This window comes from Nycticebus coucang, chromosome 10 (assembly GCF_027406575.1).
Source record: "Nycticebus coucang isolate mNycCou1 chromosome 10, mNycCou1.pri, whole genome shotgun sequence".
NCBI lineage: Eukaryota > Metazoa > Chordata > Mammalia > Primates > Lorisidae > Nycticebus > Nycticebus coucang.
In genome coordinates, this window is record NC_069789.1 from 41,731,933 (window position 1) to 41,756,422 (window position 24,490).

The 24,490-nt window shown below is 37.8% G+C and overlaps 1 long non-coding RNA gene across 3 annotated transcripts in view; it reads left to right on the forward strand.

Moving 5' to 3' along the window:
- Positions 1–283: 283 nt before the first annotated feature.
- Positions 284–24,490, forward strand: part of LOC128597644 (uncharacterized) — a 95,119-nt gene continuing 70,912 nt past the window's right edge. For all 3 annotated transcript variants that reach the window (XR_008383306.1, XR_008383307.1, XR_008383308.1), the window contains exon 1: positions 284–1,327. This is a non-coding gene — a long non-coding RNA (uncharacterized LOC128597644). The remainder of the gene's footprint in view (positions 1,328–24,490) is intronic.

The following is a 24,490-nucleotide window of genomic DNA, read 5'->3' on the forward strand; positions in this document are numbered from 1 at the left end:
AATATCTTAAATTTTTCCAAAGAAGACCCACACTTATCTCCCTTTCAAAAGCATTGGTCTTCATCAGTGACCTATAGCTCCATCTGGGTCTGATGGCGAGATCCGCCTACGGGAGGGTGGAGAGGACAAGACCCACTCCTTACAGCAGGGAGAGGTTTCGGATGTGTTTTCCTTCAAAACAAGAAAAAAACCCATTTGGGTTCCAGCAAGAGACCTTAAATACTTGCCCCAACAAGAAGGGGATAACCTTAATTTATCCAGGGGGTCTATCCAGCCAGAAAGAACCCCCAATGAGGAAGCAACTGCTTCCACTGCTGATGATGCTAATGATGTTCATCCCCCCCAGTGACAAGGGAATGGACGACCCCAACACTATCCGGAGTCTCATAGCATCTAGGGAGGCATCTGTTTATTTTTGCAGGAGAAGTGCTGCTTTTATGCCAACAGATCTGGGATCATGCAAAACAAGATCAAAACACTCCAAGAAGATCTAGAAAAGAGAAGAAAAGAAAGGACGGGCCTACATGGTTTTTTACCCTACCTTCTTCCCCTGACCCTTACTTACCCTTATGTTAGTTATCACCTTTGGACCCTGTTAAAAAGGTTAGAGGCAATAAAAATCAGGTCAAGGTCCGATATCACCAGCTCATTAACCACGAATCTAACTATTATTCTTAACCACGCTCCATAGCACCGATGATGGGTAAGATCCCCAAAATGGGACAACCTAAGACAGGATATGGAGAGGCTGCATGGTGGATTACATTCATAGTACCCAAAGATGGGTAAGATCACTCTGTGTTCAGTCAACCTAAGACAGAGACCAAACCTTTGATGTTTGTATCCCCATGACGGGTAAGACTGAAACTGCAAGAGTAGGCAACCTAAGACAGGGACTATGTTTTTCCGCCATACAAAAAACAAAAGGAGGAATTGTTGGGCCCTGCCATGTGCCTGAGGCCTAGTGCAACTTCCCGATCTTGACTAGAAGTAGATCCATCGAGCTACTTCCACGTAGCAATGACTCAGCAAGACCCGGCCTGAAACTGCCTCTACCTAGATACAGCCAACGTGGCATCATGCCATTGGTCCAACCCTGTTACCACCCCTCACACCACCTCAGTCCCCGCCTCCTTTCCCTGCCCCTTCCACATGCCCTATATAAGCAGCTCCTTGATGCAATAAAGTTGAGTTCTTGCTTCGACAGACTCCCGACTCCATGTGTTCCTGTTGGGGCCATTGACGCTCACCATCCCGCTCAGCCCCTGGGACGAGATTTGGCTGGCCCCAATCTTCCCTCAACTGCAACTGCCGGAGGACCCGGCAAGTATGTTTTTCCATTTGTTAATATTTTTGGCTATTTCTTTTTTTAGAGTTTCATAGTTCTCTTTATAGAGACTTTCATGTCCTTCGTTAGATAAACTCCCAAATTTTCATCTTCTTTGGCACTCTGGTGAACGAAATAGAGTCCGTGACTATTTTTTCAGCTTGACTATTGTTGGTATATATAAAGGCTACCAATTCATGAATGTTGATTTTGTAACCTGGGACACAGTATTCCTTGATCACTTCTAAGAGTTTTACAGTAGAATCCCTGGTGTTTTCCAGATATACAATCCAGATATACAATCATACCACCTGTGAAGAGTGAAAGTTTGATCTCTTCTGACCTTATATAAATACCCTTGATCACCTTTTCTTCCCTAATTGCGGTGTCTAAAACTTCCATTACAATGTTAATGGAAGGGGAGCAGGAGAGACAATGGGCAACCTTGCCTGGTTCCTGATCTGAGTGGAAATGATTTCAATTTAACTCATTCAATAAGATATTGACTGTGGGTTTGTTGTAGATGGCCTCTATCAGTTTTAGAAATGTCCCTTCTATACCAATTTTATTAAGTGTTCTGATCATGAAGGGATGCTGGATATTATCAAAAGATTTTTCTGCATCTATTGAGAGAATCATATGGTCTTTGTTTTTTAATTTGTTTATGTGCTGGATTATACTTATAGATTTACGTATATTGAACCAGCCTTGAGACCCTGGGATGAAAACGACTTGGTCATGATGTATAATTTGTTTGATGTGTTGCTGGATTCTGTTTGTTAGGATCTTGTTGACTATTTTTTCATCAATATTCATTAGTGTTATTGGTCTATAATTTTCTTTTCTTGTTGGGTCTTTTCCTGGTTTGGGGATCAGGGTGATGTTTGTTTCATAGAATGTGTTGGGTAGTCTTCCTTCTTTTTCTATATTTTGGAACAGGTTGAGTAATATAGGTACTAGTTTCTCTTTAAAGGTTTGGTAGAATTCTGACATGAAGTCATCTGGTCCTGGGCTTTTCTTTTTAGGGAGATTTTGTATGGTTGATGCTATTTCAGAACTTGATATAGGCCTGTTCAACATTTCCACTTGATTCTGGCTAAGACTTGGAAGGTGACGTGCCTCCAAGTATTGGTCAATTACCTTCAGATTTTCATATTTCTGAGAATAAAGTTTCTTATAATATTTATTAATTTTTTTTGAATTTCTGAGGATCTGTTTTTATTTCGTCTTTGTCATCTACGATTGATAAAATTAGAGATTTTACTCTTTTTTCCTGATTAGGTTAGCCAAAGGTTTATCTATTTTATTGACCTTTTCAAAAAACCAACTTTTTGATTTATTGATCTGTTGTACAATTCTTTTGTTTTCAATTTTCATTTAATTCTGTTCTAATTTTGGTTATTTCTTTTCTTCTACTTGGTTTGGGGTTGGAATGTTCTTCCTTTTCCAGTTGCTGGAGATGTCCCATTAAGTTGTTAGCTTCTTCTCTTTTCGTTCTCTTGAGGAAGGCTTGCAGTGCTATAAATTTCCCTCTTAGGACTGCCTTTGCAGTATCCAAGAGGTTCTGATAATTCATGTCTTCATTGTCGTTTTGTTCCAAAAATTTGGTAATTTCCTTCTTAATCTTGTCTACGACCCAGCTATCATTCAGCATAAGGTTATTTAACTTCCATGTTTTTGTATGAGTATGCAGATTCCTATCGTTAGTGAGTTCAACTTTTATTCCATGGTGGTCCAAGAAGATGCAAGGAATAATTTCTAATCCTTTAAATTTACTGAGTTTAGACTTGTGACCTAAGATGTGATTGGTTTGGAGTATGTTCCATGGGCTGATGAGAGGAATGTGTATTCATTTTTGTTGGGATGAAATGTTCTTTGGATGTCTGTTATATCCAAATGTTGAATGGTTAAGTTTAAATCTAAAATTTCTTTGCTCAGCTTCTTATTGGAGGATCTATTAACACTGCCAAAGGAGTGTTAAAATCTCTGACTCCTATGGAGCTGGAGAAAATCAAGTTGCTCATGTGTGTTAAAGTTTCTCTTGTAAATTGAGGTGAATTCTGATTGGGTGCATAAATATTAATAATTGAAATCTCATCATATTGAGTTTTACCCTTAACAAATATGAAGTGAACATTCTTATCCTTTCTTACTTTTATTGGTTTAAAGCCTATTGTATCTGTAAATAGAATTGTAACACCTGCTTTTTTCCTGATTTCCATTTACCTGAAATATAGACAACCATCCCTTCACCCTGAGTCTATATTTATCTTTTAAGGTAATATGAGATTCTTTTATGCAGCAGATATCTTGTGTGAGTTTTTGTATCCAGTCAGCCAACCTGTAACTCTTTAGTGGACAATTTAAGCCATTCACATTAATGGAGAATATTGATAAGTCTGGTAAAATGTTGGGTATTGAGTTTTTTGAAAGTCGGTGACATTTTTAATCCTTTCACCACTGTATAAGTTGGAGTTTGATCAAAAGTTTCTGAGTGAGTTTACTTTTGTGGTAGAGGATTGGGCTGGTCATTATGGAGGATTATCTGATAATATCCTGAATAGCTGGTTTGGTTATGGCAAATTTCTTCAACATGTGAATGTCATTAAAGTATTTAATTTGTCCATCATAAATGAAACTCAGTTTAGCTGAATACAGGATCTGGAGTTGATAGTTATTTTGCTTTAGGAGATTAAAAGTCAATGACCACCCTCTTCTGGCTTGAAAATTTCAGCAGAGAGATCTGCAGTCATTCTAATATTCTTCCCTTTGTAGGTTATGGTTTTCTTACATCTGTCCACTTGCAGAATTTTCTCCTTCATACTAACTTTAGTGAAGTTAATTATGATGTGCCTGAGGGATGTTTTATTCAGGTTGCATCATGCTGGGGTTCTGAATTTCAGAATCTCTTGGCATGCCTGAAAAATTCTCTTTCATAATTTCATAGAGAAGAGCTTCTGTGCCTTGCAAAGCCACTTCATCACTTTCAGGGATTCCTATGAGGCAAATATTAGCTTTCTTTGAATTATCCCAGAGCTCTCTGAGAGAATGACCCATTTTTGCTCTCCATTTCTCTTCCTCTTTGAGAGTTTGGGAGTGTTCAATAGCTTTGTATTCAATGTCAGAAATCCTTTCTTCTGCTTGCTTCACTGTGTTACTGAGGGATTCTACTGTATTTTTCAGATCTTTGAGGGCTGCAAATTTTTGTCTCAATGTGTCAAAATCTTTGGTGTTTTTGTCTTTAAATTCGTTGAATTCATGAGACAATTTTTGAGTTGCTCCTCTAATTTCTAATTCCAACTTTTCCTCCATTCTATGAATCTTGTTTGGAATCCAAATTCTGAATTCGATTTCTGACATCTTGGCCACTTATTTATGAATGGGCTCTTCAGTGCATCTGCTGTATCTTTCCTTGGTGGGGGTTGATCTACTCTGGTTATTCATGTTACTGGAGTTTTTCCCGTAATTATTTTACACCATTTGACTAGATGAGTAGATAAAGAGAAGTTGGGTTGGGGGTTCCAGGAGTAGTGATTAACCAGCCTTTTGCCCAAAAGCTGGGACTGGTGTCTGTACCATTTTCCCTGGAGCTTTGCCAAGGAGCTATACAGTGCTACTGCCTGAGAAACTGGGAACTTACTTGGTGTCATGGGACTAAGTGGCCTGTTTTGTTTTCAGCTGGTCTCTGTCCTACCCTAGTGAATTAGTTATTCTGGGTTATAGTCTCAGTTGTGGAGAAATACCAGCAATTAAGTCATCCTGCCCACCACAGGCAACAATTGGAAAGGGAAAATCAAACCTTCTCACAACAACACACCCAGGTTACCACTTGGATAGTCCTCAGGCGATTGGCCTAGTTTAAGAGGTCCAAATCAATTGTCTCAGTCAGCACCTGTCTCAGGTGGGAGAGTTCAAAAGGTCTTTGGCAACTAGATCACAGGGTTTGCTGACAACTCAAATATGACTCGCTCTGGTGCTCTGAGAAGGCAGGAGCACCCACCCAACAAATAGATTAGTCTGGGATGGTTGATGCCTCCTTCCCCATCTTGCACCTCTGTCACATCCAGTCACTGATAACCACACAGGGCTGTGACCCAGTTGCCTCCAATGAACAGATACTCCAGCAGTTTGCACCTACCTGAATCACAGGGAGATCTATGTCTCCTCAGCCCAGCCGCTGCTCTCTGCCACTATCCAGCAGGGGGAGGTGAGGCCTGAGATCCTCAGGTGCTTAATGGAGGCTGGGGGTGTTCACTCAGTTCTAGCCCTGCCCCTGATTGATGTTACTGACAGAACAGAACAACTTTGCAGAACTTGTTTCTGTCCTGGCTATATTCCCGGGGCCTGTGTTTCCATCCCAGATCTGTTCCATGCCAACAAGACTTTGCTGGATAATTGCACGTGGGAATGAGAGAATGATTTGCAAATCATATTATTTTGGTTAGGCAACTGGATGGACAACATTATGATTTGTTGGGATGGACAAAGTACTGGGGAGAATCAGTTTTGTGGGGTTAAAATAGTTTAGTTTTGTTGATGACGAGTTTGAATTGCCAAGTTGTGATGTAAAATATTTTGTTGCATAATGGCCATTGTATGTCGAAATTTTGAATGTAGTGAAAGGGTTAAGGCTAGCAAAAGGAATTTATGAATTGGCATTTTTAAATTACTAAAAAACATAGATTAGGTTGAGATAATCAGGAAAGAAAGTGATGCTGGAGAACTCTAGAGAACAGGAATCAGCCTCATCCCTGCAGCACTGATCCCTAAAAAATATTTATAGGTTAAGTAGAAAGAAATGGTCAACAAGGTGAGAGGGAAACCAAATAGATAATCTAAGAGAATATGGTGGAGACTGAGTGTCCACTAAAGTCTATTCTGTCATTCTACCTTAAGTTAGGGTAATAGCCGGGGAAGTGGCCAGTCATTTAAAATTATATTTCTGAGCCTCCACTGTACCAAGATTTGAACATGTGACTAAATCCTTGAATTAATTGTAAATTCATTCTCCTAACAGAAGCAAACATACTTACTGTAGTACTGTACACTTCTGTTAGTCTTTACTCTTTCAGTGTCCAATCAAAATACTGTTTTCCAAAGTAGCTCAGATTGCTTCTTGTCTTCCCAACCCCTTTTAGCAGGTGTATGCTATTCATTTTTTATGAGTTAGGCTCATTGGTTAAGTTTGTGTTCTATTATGGGTTCCCCTCAACATCTTAGTCAGTTTATAAAAAATTCACATATGGTAAACTTTGTGCTTTGTGGTCTACAGCTGTTCAGGTCTAACAAATATGTAGTATGTAGTTGCATGTTCACTTCCATAATCATAATACAAAACAGTATCATTAACCCAAGAGTTATCCTTGCTGCTGCCTTCTAATCAACTCCTCTCCAGATCTCCTACCCTGAAAACCACTGACTTATTTTCTGTTCCTAGAGTTTTGCCTTATCCAGAAAGTTATATTAATAGAATCATATAGCATTTTCTATGTAGAATTTTCTATGTATAATCTGGCTTTCTTCACATAGAAATGCACATTTTAAGATTTATCTGTGAGGCTGTTGGTATCAATAGTTTGTTCCTCTTTGTTGATAAATAGTGTTCCATGGTATACGTGCACCATGATTTATCAACTCCTCATTTGAAGGATGTTAGGATTATTTGCAGTTTGGGGTAGTTATGAGTAAAGAAACTTAGACAGGTGCATAAATACAAGTATTTTCATTTCTTTTGAGTTATTTTTTTTGTCTATATGGCAAATGTATGCTAATTTTATAAGAAATTGCCAAAATGGTTCATTGAAAGTACTATTTTACCATATCAGCAATGTATGAAAATTTCAGTTGTTCCAAACTCTTGCCAGTATTGGGTATTGTCAGGTTTTTCTTTTTAATTAGTCATCTGACAGGCACATGGTTATATTTAGTATGTGGTTTTAATTTGCATTTTCATAATGATTAATAATACTTATTTGCTATCAATATCTCTTTTTTTATTAAATATATGTTAATATCTCTTGTCCACTTTTAATTGAGTTGTTTTCTTGTTGAGAAGTTCTTTGTATATTCTGGAAATAAATCCTTTGTCAGAAAAGTGACTTTCAAATATTTCTCTCATTCTGTGACTTATCTTTTCTTTCTCTTAACTTTGTGTCCATAATGTAAAAGTTTTTAATTTTGAAATAGCCAAATCATTGTTATTAATTTAATTTGTGCTTTTGATGTCATATATGAAAATGCATTGCAAGGTCAAAAAGATTTTCTCTTCCTTTGGTAATTTAATGTATTACATTTACTTCTATGATCCATTTTGAGTTAATTTTTGTATAAGGTTTATAGTATAGCTTGGGTTTCTTTCTTTCACACATAGATTATATGGAAAGCAGAATTCTACCATAGCTCCCTCAAAATTTTCTAACCTGATTCCTGGAACTAATAAATATACTGAAATAATGAACCTGGATTATGTTATTTTACAGGGTATAAAAAATTATGTATATGTCCTTATGGTTACAAATATGGTTTGTGCATGTATCTTTATGGTTTATGATTATGTTGGCTTTCAGGTTTATCAACAGAGAGGTTAGCTGGATGGAAATAATATAATTTACTAACCTGAGTAGAGTATTTGCATGCAGTTCTTTTCTTTTGCCTTATAGCATGCAGGAAAAAGTACTATTTTCCAAAGCCCTTTAAAAGTAGAGTATTTTCTCCGCTGGTAGCAAAAAAGGAAGTCCAAAACATTCAAAGAATGAAAAAAATTTGAAATGCTGTTGCTTGCTTAAAGATGAAGAAGCCCATGTGATAAGGATTGTACCTGGCCTGTAGAAGCCAGAAAGAAAAGGAAAACTCAGTTTTACAACAGTCAGGAGCTGTATTCTACCAGCAACCACATGAATTTGGAAGCACATTTTTCCTAGAATTTTTGGGTAGAATCCCACCTTGATTTCAACATTATGAGATGCTGTGCAGTGTGTATCTTAACCTATTTTATTTATTAGATGTTTAGCTTACATCCCTGGGATAAATACTAGTTGATTATGATATAGTAATGTTTTTTATATATTGCTAGGCTTGATTTCCTAATATTTTGTTGATAATTTTATGTCTATGCTCATATGAGGGATGTTGGCCTGTGATAAGTCATATAGCAAGACTTGAAATGGAGTAGAATCCATTAATTTTGTTCTTTTTCAAAAGTGTTTATTTTTGCTATTATAGGTTCTTTGCATTTCTGAATGCCTTTTAGAACAATAGCCAAAAAAAAAAAAAGGCTGTTAAAATTTTGCTGAATCAATAGATGAATTTGGAGAGAATTAGATAGCTTAGTAATATTAGAGTCTTCTAATTTCTCTCTCAACAAGGTAGAAGTTATGTCCCTCTATTTACTAAGATATGATTTGATTTCTATAATCAGTGTTTTGTACTTTTTAGATCTTGCTCATTTTTCATGGATTTATATCTAAAAATTTTGGGTTTTGGGTGCTGTTGTACATAGTATTTTTACTTTAAATTTTTACTGTTAGTAAATAGAAATACAATTGATTTTCATGTATTGACTTTGTTTTCTAAAACCTTGGTAAACTCATTTGCTAGTTCTGTTATCCTTTTTTTGGTTTGTGTAAATTCTTTGGGATTCTCTATGTTCACAATCATGCCTGTGAATAGAGATAGTTTTCCTATTTTCTAATCTGTATACATTTTATTCCTTTTCATTGCATGATTGCATTTATTAGGACATTCAGTATGATGGTAAATAGTTTTAGGGAGAGAGGACATCTGCATTCTCACCAGGAAGTTTGGTATAAGTGGTAAGGTTGTGTGTGCACACGTGTGCATGAGTGCTCGCTTTCGTGATTGCCCTTTATCCAGTTAAGAATGTTGGTTTTTTCCCTGGTTTGCTGAGATTTTAAAATCATTAATGTGTTTAATTTTGTAAAATACTTTTTTCTATATATATTAGGATGATTATATAATTTTCTTATTTAGTTTGTTAATGCACTGAGTTATACTGATTGATTTTTAAATGTTGGACCAGTCTTATATTCTTGCTGTAAACACATTCGGTCCTGGCACTTAACTGTTTTATATACTACTGGACTTTACTTGCTGGTGTTTTCTTGGGGTAGATCTTTGCCTATGTTTATGAGGGATGGTGGCCTATATTTTTTTCTTGTAATGTCTTTGTTTGCCTTTGGTATTAGGCTAATAATGGCCTCAGAAATGAGCTGGAAAGTGTTTCTTCCTATTCTATGTCCCAATATAGATAGTTTAGAATGGGTGGTATTTCTTCCTTATATGTTGAGTTAACCCATGTAATTGCCCTAGCGTGGAGCTTTTTGTTTTTCTGTAAAATTTTTTAACTGCAAATTCAATTTCTATAATAGAGAATTATTTGGGTTATTTATTTATTCTTGAATACAACTGAATACAAATTGTTGAATTCAGAGGCATAGAATTATAGTATTCTCTTATTATTCTCTTAATGTCCGAGTGGTGAGAAGGGATATCTATTCTTTTATTCCTTATGTTGGTACATTGTAATCACTATGTTAGTTGCATTCAACCAATTTTGTAACATTATATTTTAATTATTTTTCAGCTTAAAGTATTGTTAAATTTCCACAGGACCTCTTTGAATCATGGGTGGTTTAGAAGTGTGGTCTTTAATGTCAAAATATTTATGGGACTTTTCACATATTTTTCTGTTATTAATGTCTATCTTAATTTTTTATAATCAGAAAACATGCTTTGTATGATTTCCATTCTTTTGAAGAATTTTCTATTCTTTCAAATGTTTTGTCATGGCCCAGAATATAGTCTATCATGCTAATTGTTCTGTGTGCAATTGAAAAAAATGAATCTTTTACTGTTGTTGTGATAATTCTGTATAACTGAGTTTTACACAGTTTCAAATTGAAAGTCTGTCTACTGTATATGTGGCTCAGCATTTTGATATCAAAATCTATAAAGACAGAAATATATGCCTTTTGGTTAAGGTCACAGTTAGTGGAAGGCACAAGCACAGCTAATGAAGGAATACCATAATGTAGGGAAAAAGAAAAATGCTTCTCTCAAAACAGGGTTCTCTAGTAGTTTTAATGTGACTCTTATGATTTGCCTACTATTCTACCTCTGTTTTTTCCCATAACCAGGAATACTCAACCTCAACCTGACACTGAGTATTTATAGGGCTTTGGGACCAATTCTGACCTACGATGATGGCAGAATTTAAACAACTTTATCTGCCCCTGATTCCGAGTACCAGGTTTTCTTTCCTGTAGTCAGCCAGTGCTTCCAAGAACCTGAGTGTCTGGTAGAGGTCCGCTTTTCTGAGAGTCCATGATCACAGCATGCTGTAGGAGGACAAGTGAATCTGAATGAAGTATCTATTACAGAGGGTAGACTCTGCACCCAGAAATCATAGTTACTCAAGTCAGGTAATTAACTTGCCAAAGCCTCCTCTGCTGTAAATACTAGCAACATCTCTGAACAGCAGACTGCATCTTAAAGCAATACATCTGGAGAGTTCCAGGCACAAAAATATATCTGTTTTCATTGTTATAGAAAGATAAACAGGACCAGACTCAAGACACTGTGGGAAAAACGTACTTGAGTTAATCTGCTTACTGTTTACAGCCTTTCTGGAGGAAGAAATGTCACAGATGTGTCAAACAGTGAGGACAAACTGGTACACTGTGCAGTCATCTCAAATATTTCCTGTGCAGAATAAAAACGAGACTACATCCACATGACAGAAGAATACTCAGCTGATTATTTATTTTTTGTCCACATTATATCAAATTCGGAAACATCAAAAGAGTCATGTTTTTCTTTGCTTTCTGACTCTTTGAGCCATTTTGTACAAAATGTGGTAGTTTTTCTTCTTCTTTTTTTGCTGTTAGTCTGGTTATGGATGTTTTCAAGATATGCTGACTTTTCCATGCTAAAGTAACAACAGATTTATATAATGCTTTCTTAGAGGTTTTGATAGTTTTAACCCATACAATGGCTTGAAAATAATTTGCTGCTTTTTTAGAGAAGTAGTTACTTTTACTTCCCTGAAAACGATGGGCCTGACTGGTTTTTGACTGAATTAAGTGCAAGGTTTGGTATGTTGATAAAGTTGGAAGCAGCCAAACAATCTAGAAGAGCATCATTATTTTTTTCTTATGGGATCAAATTATGAGCTTCTAGTCTCCAAGTGATCTTTCAGATTTTTTCAGCAAGGAGTTGTTAGATAAATGGAGATCCTGGTCACATTGGACACTGTTGGAAGAGAGTGAATATTCCTCACTGTTAACTCTGCTGGCCGTACAGTGGCCAACTACAGACTGAAGACCTATTAGTCACGTCTGACAGCAAAGCACACACACCTCTATCGTTGGCCTTCAGGTAATGTCTGGGTATCTGATGTGCTATTTATTTCCCCTGACAATTCCCAGCACCTATTTTCCACCCAGTATCAAATAATCATGAATCTATGAATAGGGAAGGAAGGGCTGTGATTCAAGCTGTCGATTTATATTAAACCTGGAGATCAGTGGGACCTAATGAATCAGCCCCTGGAGGCATGTCTCAGTTAGAGACTGAGCTGCTGGTCACCAATAAAACCACGTACTTTCCCCCTTGCCTGAGGAGCAGGGTTTTGAGCAAATGCCTTATAAAACTCAGGGAAACTAGACCAGGAGACTTACGTGTGTGCTTAAAGGCCCTCTGGATTATTTTTCCCCCTTTTAAACTCTGTTCAGCATTTTGACCCCCTGCTTCTTCTGGCCATAGATTTAGAAGAGATGAAAGCCAGTATTTTTTTTTTTTTTCCCCAGCAGGGTAAATAAGAAAGGACTCAGTTTAGGTAAAGAACAATCTCTCTTAGGCTTTCCTGCATGGCTGCTGGGCATTCAGCATTAAATTGCAAGCGAGTACAAACCATCCAGAAAATGTGATCAAGGTCACCCTCGGCAAGCAGGGCTTCCTGGAAATGCATGGAAAGGTTTGCATGAAAGATTTCGCTCGGAGGGAAACACTTCTCAAATAGACTCAAATTGTCTGTCCTAGGTCCCTGAATCTTTTTTATGTACATCCATATGTTTATTTATTTGTGGGGAATGGTAAAACCACAGGATTCCTGTTTGCTCTATTTCTTAGGGATAAAGTTATTCTGTGGTCAGAGACACCTAAGACCATTAGGCACGCACACGGCAGATCTAAAGAAGGGCTATTAACCTGAGCTTCCAGGAAAAATATTGACAAGGCAGTAAAAATACTTTTCTTGATTACTCAGCCTAGTATTTTCAACCTAAAATTACAGGAACTTTTCTCTTTTAGTCATTTATTTTTAGCTTCCCTATTTTTCCACCTTTTTGGGTTTTTTGGGCTCACCTTTTAAAAAATGGTCTATTTATACTGACTGCAAATCGAGGAATAGCAAGGCCTTTAAAACATTGTCACTATTTCCCTCTCACTAGTTTTCAAGCTATGTGGGGGACAAATGAATCTCAGCTTCTGGGATAAATGAGAAAAGGAAAGCTTATTATAGGGATAAAAAGAACTTCAAAAAATTCTCTGGCACTGGTTTTCGGGAAAGTTACCACTTTAGCCATTTTTTACATATTTCCTTCCCTTTGACTAAAGGTCAGAATTAGTGACAAGTCTTAGTGAGAGAAGTTGAGTTTAACTTTATCAATTTCCTACAGACAGTTCTCACCTGACTCCATCTTGATCCAGATTTGGTCTCCCTGACCACCTGCTAACCTACAACAAGATCCCCCACCCCTTTCCCTCCACCCTGAATTCTGTTTCATTTTTATTCATTGCACAATCTGAAATTGGACTATACATTTGTTTGATTACTGATTTAGTATTTGTTTTTTTCCATTGGATTATAAACTGCAGGAAGCAGGCGACTTCTCACTGTGTCTGCCACGTGTAGAAGAGGGTGAACATAGAAGAAGTGGTCAAAGACGCTTTTGTCATTGAATGAATAAGTCAGACTTTTGTTAGTTGACTGGAATTTTTTATTAATCTACTTATTAGGTTCACAATAGTCAATACTTATTTCTTTTGAATTTCCTATTTACAAGGGCTCCTCTTCTTTCCATGAATGCAGGCAGTCAGATAGGAGTTGTCATAGTTTGAGAGACTTGCTCATGGAAACCGTAGATGATGCTGGGTCCTGCCTTTGAATCCATCTTGAAAATACCATTTGATTTTCAAAATGAATGCAGGAATCATGACTGTAGATCAAAAGGTCAGCTTTTGCTGAGTCCTCTCAAGGGTCAGATAATGTTTTTTAACACTTCTGCCCTGATTGTACTTTTGTTGTTTCAACCTTACAGTTTGCATTTCATATATTATGGCATCACGTTTTCCTACTTTACATCTTGCCATAAAAATACACACACTTCTGGCTAAGGAGCTATCCAGAACACGCAGAGGACTTAGACTAAGAGAAAAGAACATTTGGGTCAGCCAGCAATGAAACACAGTGGCCTGTATCTGGAATGGGCAACTGATGCTGAAGAGAGAAAGATGGTTAGCTGGGTTAGGAGGAAAAGTGTTGATACGGAGCTTTAGAAACCCCAAGGAAAAACTTGCATTAAATGAGTTAGAGTCTCATTAGATATTGGCAATTCAGGCATATTGTGGATTACTCACCTGAAACTTATTCCCTAAACCACAGATTCTTTTATTTGGAAAAGGTCAGAGATGCTGGACCACCTTCTTAACATTCAGGATATTGTTGGGTCTTTTCCCCTCACTGAGCTGGATATGCTTGGAAAGTGCCAAGCCTGGGCAACACTGTTAGGAAAGAAAATATGCTGCTCCAAGAATTGAATGAAAGCTTATAAATTCCTTCTGATGAGAGGTAGGTACCTGTGCCATAATCACGGCCGGGGATATGTATCCAGGTGCCTTATGCATAGTGAGCATGGTAAAGAGTTGACAATTGTTAAATAATGAGGAGGAACATTTATGATGCATTGACTATGTGACACATGATGTTCAAAATGCTCCAAAGACTCTTCTTCCTCCTTACCGCAGTCTCTGCTTATTTATAACAGAAGAAACACAAGTTCTGAGAAGTCAATTTTGCTGTGGTCACCAAGATTTGAAACCCAAGAGTTGACTTACTTCAGAGCTAGCCTAAGGATGTTTCCAGTCCTGACAATAACTGATAAGTTGTTTGTAAGGCCTGCAAAGTACCTTACCAACATGACTCATTCTCATTCAGCTTCTAAGATTTGGCCACTTCTCTATTTTAGAATCCACAAATGTTATAATTTCCACGAGAAACCTCAAAGGTCCCATTTATGGCTCAGTACAGGGTTAACACACCCCACCTAAGTCTCCCAGTACTGGGCTTCATTCATTTTCCAAAAAAATAGCATGTTCTGTTTATTAGTCTGCTCCACGTTGTTAGAGGACACCCACACACCAACAGTCAGCTGAACCCCAGCCAAGTGGTATTGCAGTGAGCTTGACCTCATTGCCCCCTGGAGATCTTGGACTTGATCAATTCCCAGAAACTAAAGTTCTGTAGTAGAGGCTTCTGACTAAAACAAATGCGGGTGTTTCAGTGACCTGCTTCCACAAGAAATCAAATGTTATCTTCTAATATGTCTCTTGACATCCATTCGCCAAGCATTGGAAAGAAGGAAGGAGGAAAAAAAGTTTCCAGAATAAAAATGAGTGGAGCTTTTTGAATAGTCAAATGTATTTGACATGCAGATAAAAACTGCATACATCCTGTGACTTGGAGAGTGCTGGGGCAGGCACGGAGGACTTTGCCTCAACCCAATGCCTCTCCCTTATGCCTCCACCTGCTGCCATGAAAGCTTCATCCCTTTAGGATCATTTGCTCCTGCCCTGAAAATCAAAATGCAAATGTATTTTGGAGACATAGCATGGAGGCTACTGTCAATTTCTAACATCTTTTTGTGATGAATGTGATTTAGTTGATACTCTGAGGAATTGGGTTACAGAATCAGTACAGTTTGGTCTGGAGAGAGAAGGGGAGAAAGAAAAGGTACATTCAGCTGCTGGTGGAAGAGACATAGCAAATTTGGCTGGTGGAGAGTCAGGACAGTTTGCATGTTCAAGGAGGACACTGCACACCTAATGAAGGGAGTCTTACTGCACTGGTTTTGGACGCTCCTTGGTGATAAGCCTTCTCCTCTCTCCTAGTACCAACTTTCTTCAGGGTTAAGACTATGTGACTTACGACTTCTGGCATATGACAATAGGATGGTGGGCCTGAAACTTTCTTAAACTTAAAGAGAAGGTAGATTTCAAGAAGGTGTTCCAGGTGGCACCTGTGGCTCAAAGGAGTATGGCACCGGCCCCATATGCCGGAGGTGGCAGGTTCAAGCCCAGCTCCAGCCAAAAACTGCCAAAAAAAAAAAAAAAAGTGTTCCCCTACACTGGGAATAGAAGTGCTTGTGATGTAGCAAATAGCAAGCACTTATTTTAATAACACAGATAGACGATCATAATGGAATGATTGATGGAATAAGAATGAACTCTGTTCCTCCCCCAAAGATCCTGCCTTCGTTTGCATGGACATCTGTTTGTCTATATTGATGCACTCTGTTTCTTAGTCTTCTTTGAAAAGATAAAAGATTAAAATCTAGCTGAGAGAATACAAGAAAGTCCCTCTTAGAGCCAGAAGAAAGGGCAGATGACCTCCAATTTTTCTAATATTCCTAAAATCTAGACAAATGGGAACTCTTCTCATATGACTTAATGATGGCATGGTTGACCTAGCTGAGCCTGCAGCTCCAGACAGCAGGCAGCTGCCTGAGCCTTGTGTTAGGGGATTTTTATTGGGCAAATCTAGCACACAACATGCCTGCACCGGGAAGATTTCTAATACTCGTTATTTGAATAAATGTGTAGCATGAACAGATAAATCCCTCATTTTGAAGTCTACATTTTTGGTGCTGACTGACTTTAAACTTAGTTATTTATAACAGATGGAACAAATGAATTGTGGAGTGCAGTAGATTATTGGTAAATAAGTGTACGTCCACCAAAAGTTCTTCCCGTCCTTCAGCATGAAGGGCTCGGTGCCCATCAAGAGGTGGAGTCTGACTTCCCACCTCTTGAACCAGGGCTTGGCTCATGACTTGCTCTGACCAAACAATGCAGTGGAAGTGATTTTCTGGCACTGCTGGGGCCATTCCTTGGGAAGACTTGCAACTTCTGTTTTCATCCTTTTGGTATCTAAATGTCACTGAAGGAAGCTTGGGATGGACTACTCCACGTGGGAAGAGAGGAGTCCAGCCAGCTCCCAGCCACTCCAGCTGATGTGCCAAATATGTGAGTGTACAATCTCATGTGTTCCGCCCCAGCTCAGCTCCTAGCTGAATGCAGCCACATGGGTGACCCCAGCTGACACCATGTAGAGAACTGTGTCCAGCCAACACACAGAATCCTGAGAAAGAAACAATAAGTTATTGCTGTCTTAAGCCCAGGGTTTTGAGGTAGTTTATTAAGTGGCAATAAATAACTGAAACATGTATACCAGTAAGCCAGACTTACCAAGCTCGGAAACAATTGCTTCCCCACAGGGGAAGGAGTCTTTAGCTGTATGTCTGCTGGTGTGTATACTTCATCTCTGTTGTGGTTTCTGTCTCCCTTGCAGATCAAATATCTGCAAGTGACACCAGGGGTTGGAAGAACTTTCACAGCCTTATCACTGAGGATTTTGATAACTGGATTCCTACAATGGGAGAAGCAGAGAGAGGACACGCCCAAAGGAACAGGAGTGATGTATAGCAGTACAGTCTGACTAGTGTTTAGCTATATTCATATCCTGACTTCACTAAGCAAACTAACACAAACACAATTAAATGGAATAGAAATCTTAGATCTTAGAAATCTTCCATGTATATAAATATGTAGAGGGTGGCAAAAAATGTATAGATACATTTTAAGAAAGGAAAAACCTGCATTAAATTTGTTTAAACTCTTTGTTTACAATGTGCTTTGATGTGCCCTGCATTGTTTGATGCTCACTTAAAACCTCTGAGAAAAATAAATTTTTTAAATAAATTCAACTTTTATCAAGGTATAATTTATATAAAATAAAATACTCATGTTTTAAGCATATGGATTAAGGACTTTTTTTTTTTTTGAGACAGAGTCTTACTTTGCCATCCTTGGTAGAGTGCTGTGGCATCTTAGCTCACAGCAATCTCAAACTCTTGGGCTCAAGTGATTCTCTTGTCTCAGTCTCTTAAGTAGCTAGGACTACTATGTACCTGTCACAACATCTGGCTATTTTTTTAGAGATGAGGACTCACTCTTGCTTAGGCTGGTCTTGAACTTGTGAGCTCAAGCAGTCCACCTGCCTCCACCTCCCAAAGTGCTAGGATTACAGGCGTGAGCCACTGTGCCCAGCCCTGGATCAAAGACTTTTGATAAATATATGCACACTCATGTAACCTCACCTGCATCAAAATATAGAACATTTTTATTTTCCCAGAAAGATAACTTATGCCTTTTTCATTCAACACTCTCTACCATGGAAACTCTAGGAAACCACTGATTGGGTTTCTATGACTATAAGTCAGTTTTGTCTATTTTAGAATTTTGTAACATGGAATGATACAATATGTCCTCTTTCTCTTCTAGTTTCTTTCATTCAGACTGTAAGATTCATGTGTGTGGTTACATCAGTTAGCATTTCTTTTGAGAAAGGATGTCTTTTTCCTGTTTTATAGAGGTGGGTGATTTAGCTAAAGATCTCAGGTCACAGATAGCCCAGCCCAGATTGATTTTATGCATCTTAGATTACTTACCATGATGGTGCTCTTGTGCTGAACTGAAAGGAAAAGAACACTCCCTCTTCTTTTGCCAAACATGAATGATATGATGAAGGTATAACAAGCACGAGGAAAGAACATACTCTGATAGTCTGATGCAAAGGTCACTTGTTGGCTTGCAAAATGAACATCTATTATAGTCAACCACAGAACTCTTTGCCTGGATTTTGGAACTAGGGATAAAGAATAGTGTAAAACTTTTTCTGTTATTAAAAGGTGTTCAATATGACCAGAGGCCATGCTTCCCGACTTGTGGAGGAAATTTAAAATAAGAGAGAAAGAAGTCAATATATAGAGAAAAACAAGGATGGCTGTTGCAAACTCTGGTACCACTTGTTTTTAAGAGATAGCCACATTTTTGTCCTTCTAGTGAATTGGTTATTTAACATTTTGTTCAATAACTTCAGATGCTTCTGTATCTATGAATAAATTTCCTCTAAGATAATTTGAGTTGGGTCTATCAAGAGAACCCTGAGTAACACATTTGACTTACAAGGATTTAACTGGAATGAATCATTTGCATGATGTTGCCACATTTTGTGAAAGATCCCCGTTTTCTTAGCAAATCTAGTTGGATATACTGCATCTGTATTGTACTGGAAGAATGACAGTACTGTATTTACCTTTTCAAACAATCTTTGTTTCCATTTGGCATATAAAGAGGTTGAGAATATTAACAGTGCATCCCAGGAGAAAACCTAGCTCCATAAGGTCTGTGGGTGATAAAACATATTATATAAATACTCCGTGTTCAAGATCAGCACATTCTATACATTTTTTTTCCCTGCTGGGAACTACTCATTTTTATGGAAAATGACCTGGCCCACTATAATAAATGTGAGTAAAACTGCTGGGGGATACTCCATTTAATTCTTCTCATATTGAATGCAGGGAATGAATAATGTCTTATGTATTTTAGGATCCCATTTTCAGAAGTAGAATACTCACATGTGGGAAACACAGGCGTTCACCTCCATTTAAGTAGAATGTATGCCACCAGCAGAAATAAGTCCTTATTCCATGCAAGTAAAGGCCCAGCTGTTGAGGACTAGTCCCTAGTCAGGCTATCGGGAGCCCCAGGAGAACGACGGGAGCCATAGAAATTGACCCTTGGATGAGTTTCTCTGGCTTGCCTTCCTGACTCTGCTCCTCTTCTGAGTTTTGGTCTATCATTTGTCTTTGCCATGCTGCTTTTTTCTTCTTCTGTTGTTTTCCTTTCTCTTCCTCCTCATGTCCCCAGGGCTACTAGGGTGAGTGTCAGATCCTCCTTTCCTCTTCAGCATGCCCATTTGTGAACCAGGGGCGTATCCTTGCTACTTATCTACAAACACAGCATGAATCTAATAGTTTCCATTTTGGATTCCCATGTTCCAGCATGTTGGGATGCTCTGAGTGTAAATGTATAAGAAACAGAGCATAATTAAATTACATGTTTCTATTGTGTTCAAGATGTTAGCTGTTGCACACATGTAGCAATTCTTGATTGCTTAAGAGGTCCCTGGTGTGTTTTGGCAAGTGAAGACCTTTACATGTGCCTGGCTATGGTCCAAGTGACATGCAAAGTTCTGGGATTGCTTAACTACTCATCTGCCTGTGTTCTTTTCCAATTCCTTAGAAAGAAAATTGAAAACAAAGATTAAGAAAGAACAAGGGTGTTAACCTTGGTGACCGAACTAATTCCTTTTAGATAAATTCCAAGATAAACTTCAAGATGGGAAACATAAGACACTCCTCAATGGAGTACTTGCAGAAAATAAGAACCAAAACATCCTTTCAATGATGAGATTAAAATGAAGGGGGGGGGGGAAGACTTAACCCTTGGAAACATGCATGTCTGTTTATGTAGATGTAAGCTTGATTTCATTTTATTGGCTTAATCCTGATCTTCAATGACATTCAAATCTGCTTAGGATGAGAAACTAAGCAAAAAATAATCCAGAATGAGGCTGCTTTAACTGTATTGTACACTGATCCAATTAAGAAGGTATTTGTGAGATAAGGGATGAAAAAACAGCTACTGAAAAAAATTTAAATCTTAAAAATCACTTAACAATTTTTATATGCAAATTTACCTTGCTGAGTTTTAATCACATACAGCCAAGACAAGAATTTGGAATTCCAAATGGAGAGAGGAAAGAAAGGAGAACAGAACATACCTGGAGGATCTGGGAAGTCACATGGATCTGTATCCTGGGGGACTGAGCTCTACTCTCTTTTTCAACAGAAATCATTCCTGCCTTTCATTTTCTGAGGGTCTCCAAGGCACAGGTGCATCTCCTCTTGGGTGCTGGAAAGCAGAACAGGTATTCTGCTCACCTGGCTTAGGGCATGCTGCTTAGTTTGCTCTATAGAAAGAGTGGTTCCCTCTCCCTGTGCCAGAGGATCACATATCAAACACAGCAACCTGCAGGCCAAACTCTAAATAGAAATGGGGCAATCCACTAATGGAAGTTGGTGGTGGTTGAAAAGGGGATAGAAGATGAGAAAAAAGACTCTTCTTTCCTCTCCCTAGCTGAGACCAGGTTACCCTATCATGTGGTGCATGCTCAGGGTATAGTCTTAGAATGAGAGAATATTTTCCCATAGATATTCCCATAGATGGTTAACAATCTAAAAAGTGCATAAAGAAGAAAGAGGGGGTGCAGAAGAGGAATCTGAAGTCACTTATCACTTTGTGTAAACTAGTTTAATTAATATATTTTTTCCTTTACACCTAGCTAATTGACAATGAAAAAATGGAAGCTTTTGCTCATGGAGCGTTTTGCTTATGGAACCCATCAAGAGTACATACTGTTAAGCATGTAGTGAAAGGTTCAGATAATGGCTTTGGCTCTCTGATAGATCAGGGAAGAGAAGAGGCCATAGAGGTTATAGAAAAAGTGTGTGTGTGTGTGTGTGTGTGTGTATAAACTTAAAGAAAGGCAAGCAGGGGAGAAGCACAGCCACAGAGGTAAATGAGTACTTATTAAAATCTTCTTGTGTAGCTCAAGGTTACTGTGAACTATAGATGGGGTGAGACCCTGTCTCTAAAAATAAATAAATAAAAGTAAAAAATAAAAAAATATTTTCATATGGCTCTCCTGCTAGGTACTATAGAATTGTTCTGTTTCTTCACATAGATTCATTTTTTGTTAAAAATCTGTGCTATGACGCTGAACACTTGAAGTTGGGTGTAGGCCTTTTGTGTTCTGTTATTACCTCTCTCAGTCCAGTGCCAGGAGCAAAATAAGTACCCAATAAATACCTATTTATTCAAGGCTTAACTAGAGATAGCTGGAGGACTAAGTAAGCTTTAAAGTAGGAAAAGCTGGGAAGTGCCAAAGTGATACAGTTTAGAGAAACCACTGTTTCTCCTTTACCCTATCTTTCAAGGGAATTTTTCTTTAGTGACAATTTGCTATTGAAGATGTTTAAAAAAGAGAGAAAAAGAGGTAAAAGTCATTCTTCCTAGTCCTCTGAGGCTCCAGAATTTATTGTCAGCACAGCAAAAAACCCATTAGCTCCTTAGGTAAAAAGATTTCTCAGAGCCACCTTGGCCCTCCCACTTGCTTTTGAACTCTGCTTGTTTCTTGAACCTTCGCCATTGACAAAGTCATAAGCTCACGACAGAACAAGGTGCCCATTGGACTGAGAATGAAACTCTGCCAAAAGGGACACATCAGGCATGGGGCACGTGGGGCCACTATTTACTCCACTCATGATGTTTAATAGGCCACATTATGCTGGTCTGAACTGTGGTGAAAAAGAAGGGCTCGTTCAATGCGATAAGGTTCTGAAAGCTTCACTTCTGACAAATGGTGAACATTAACTTTGACACTTGGAAGAATACTGAAGCACCAGATCTGGACAAATAAAGAACAGTGGAAGCTGACCCTCCACCTGATAGTTATGTGAGACTTTCTCATCAGCCACCGAGAAGTTTATGGAGCAGCCAACTTTCCTGGTGGTGGGGGCGACAGACTGGAGGGCACCACGGACAGGTTTATGGGAGCCATAGAGAAAAATGGTGTTGGAATTTTTTCTTTCTCCCTTTATTCTCTCCACCACCCCTTTTTGTTTAGCTTAGCTAGTTCTGAAGTCTTCTATGGAAAAGGCCTTGATTATCAAATGTAATATTCACGTAAGATTTTGCTGTTCAGCCTCACATTGGGGAGTATACAGGGCTTCAGTGTTCCTTAATAAATTACCTCTTCGTGTAGCAATTAACCCCCTTCTGTGAAGGTTCAGTGTTTCCTTGGTCCCATGCCAGTGCTAACAGCTATGGCTTAGCATTCTTTTTAATGGACCACATTTACTGCTGAGAGCAGGGAAACATAAAATATTAACACTTAAGCATCTTTTACACTTCTTTGAACGTGAGATTACGTTGAAAATATAACTGACTTTTCATTCTTAAACCTGATATTTGCTTAGAATTCCACTGGACCCATGAAAATGTTTCGGTAAGTGGTTTCTGTTGATTTATTAACTCCCATGAAAGCCTAATGGAAATCCCTTGCCACCAAATATTTAATATGTTTTATGCAGGCTTACAAAAGTCTTGTTTACTCTTTCAATGGCTTCCCCACATTTTAAAGATGATAAATGATTTGGAGCACAGCATGATGTGCTCCGATTTCTCTCTGTCTGTGTCATCTGTTGGGGAAGAAGAGGGCTCAGACCCTCTGATAGGCACAGGTAAAGCTGAATTGGTCTCTCCATAACAAATGTACTCATTTTTGTTTTCACTAAAGTTTTTTTCTTTGTATTGCCTTTTGAGATGAAGATTTAATGAGAGAAATGTTGTGGAAATGCTGGTCATCAACACATTACTTAATATCATATTCTCTATTCTGTATATATAGGCAAACATACAATATAGTCAACCCTCCATATCCGCAGATTCAACCAACTGCAGACAGAAAATAATGTGAAAAAAAAAGAGTATAACAAAAAAGGACCAATTAAAAATGTAACTATTTACATAGCACTTATACTGTATTAAGTATTATAGGAAATCTAAAGACTTAAGGTATACAGGAAGATGTTTGTTGGTTACGTGCAAATACTATGACATTTTATTTAAGAGATTGGAGCACCAGTGGATTTTGGCATCCACTGGAGTACTGGAACAGAGATGATTATATAAGTATATATAGGCATAAACTATATGTACCAGCATATATGTGTATATAAACCCTAAATATATTATATACAGTATGTCTGTGTATATAAACCCTACGTATATTATATAAGCACATGTGTACATGTGCATTACATATGTAGTGTATGTATACACAGAATATACACACTATTATACAGAGACTAACAAATAATAAATAACATACATATATGTATATGTGTCTGTGTATACATGCCTACACACACATACACACACATATAGAGTTATTTTGGTGTCTGCTTCACAAAACTGCAGTAATAGAAGTATAACTAAGTTAAAGAAGTTTACACGCATTCATTCTAAGATTTCAAATGCTTAAAAATCTTAATCAATGAAGATTTATCTATTTTCTTCTGGAAATGGCTACTGTATAGAAATAATTTAAATAATCACATGATAATTTCTCATAAACCAAGTAATTTAATTCTTGAATATTTGTTTCTTTTATTTCACTTTCTTTTTTTTTTTTTTGAAATAAATCTTTTTACTTTTACCTATCAGGGTAATAGGGTTTTTTCTCTTTTTTTTTATTAAGTCTTTTGTACATAGGTCATAAATACATTTATGCCAATATCAGTGTATTGATTATTTGTACAAATTGGAGTGCTTGCATCATACTAATCAACATAGCGTTTACCTCATTTACCCAATTATAGCATTAGGACATTTGTGTTCTACACATGATAGATCCAACTTGTACTTGCAATGTGCTTCATAGTTGTGGTCCCCCTGCTGTCCCCTACTATCCTCCTATCCCCTTCCCATCCCCCTCCCTTCCATTCCCTCCTTCATCCTAGGCTAAAGTTGTGTTTCATTTTTCATATGCAAGTGTGAGTTACTATAAATTGGTTTCACAGTAGTATTGAGTATATTTGATACATTTTTTTCCATTCCTGAGATACTTTACTAAGAAGAATATTTTCCAGCTCCATCCATGTAAACATAAAAGAGGTAAAGTCTCCATTTTTTTGCTGCTGCATAATATTCCATGGTATACATATACCACAATCCATTAATCCATTCATGGGTCGATGGGCACTTGGGCTTCTTCCATGACTTGGCTATTATGAATTGAGCTGCAGTGACCAATCTGGTGCAAATAGCTTTATTGTCAAATGATTTTTAGTCCTTTGGATATATACCTAGAAGATGAATGGCAGGATCAAACGGTAG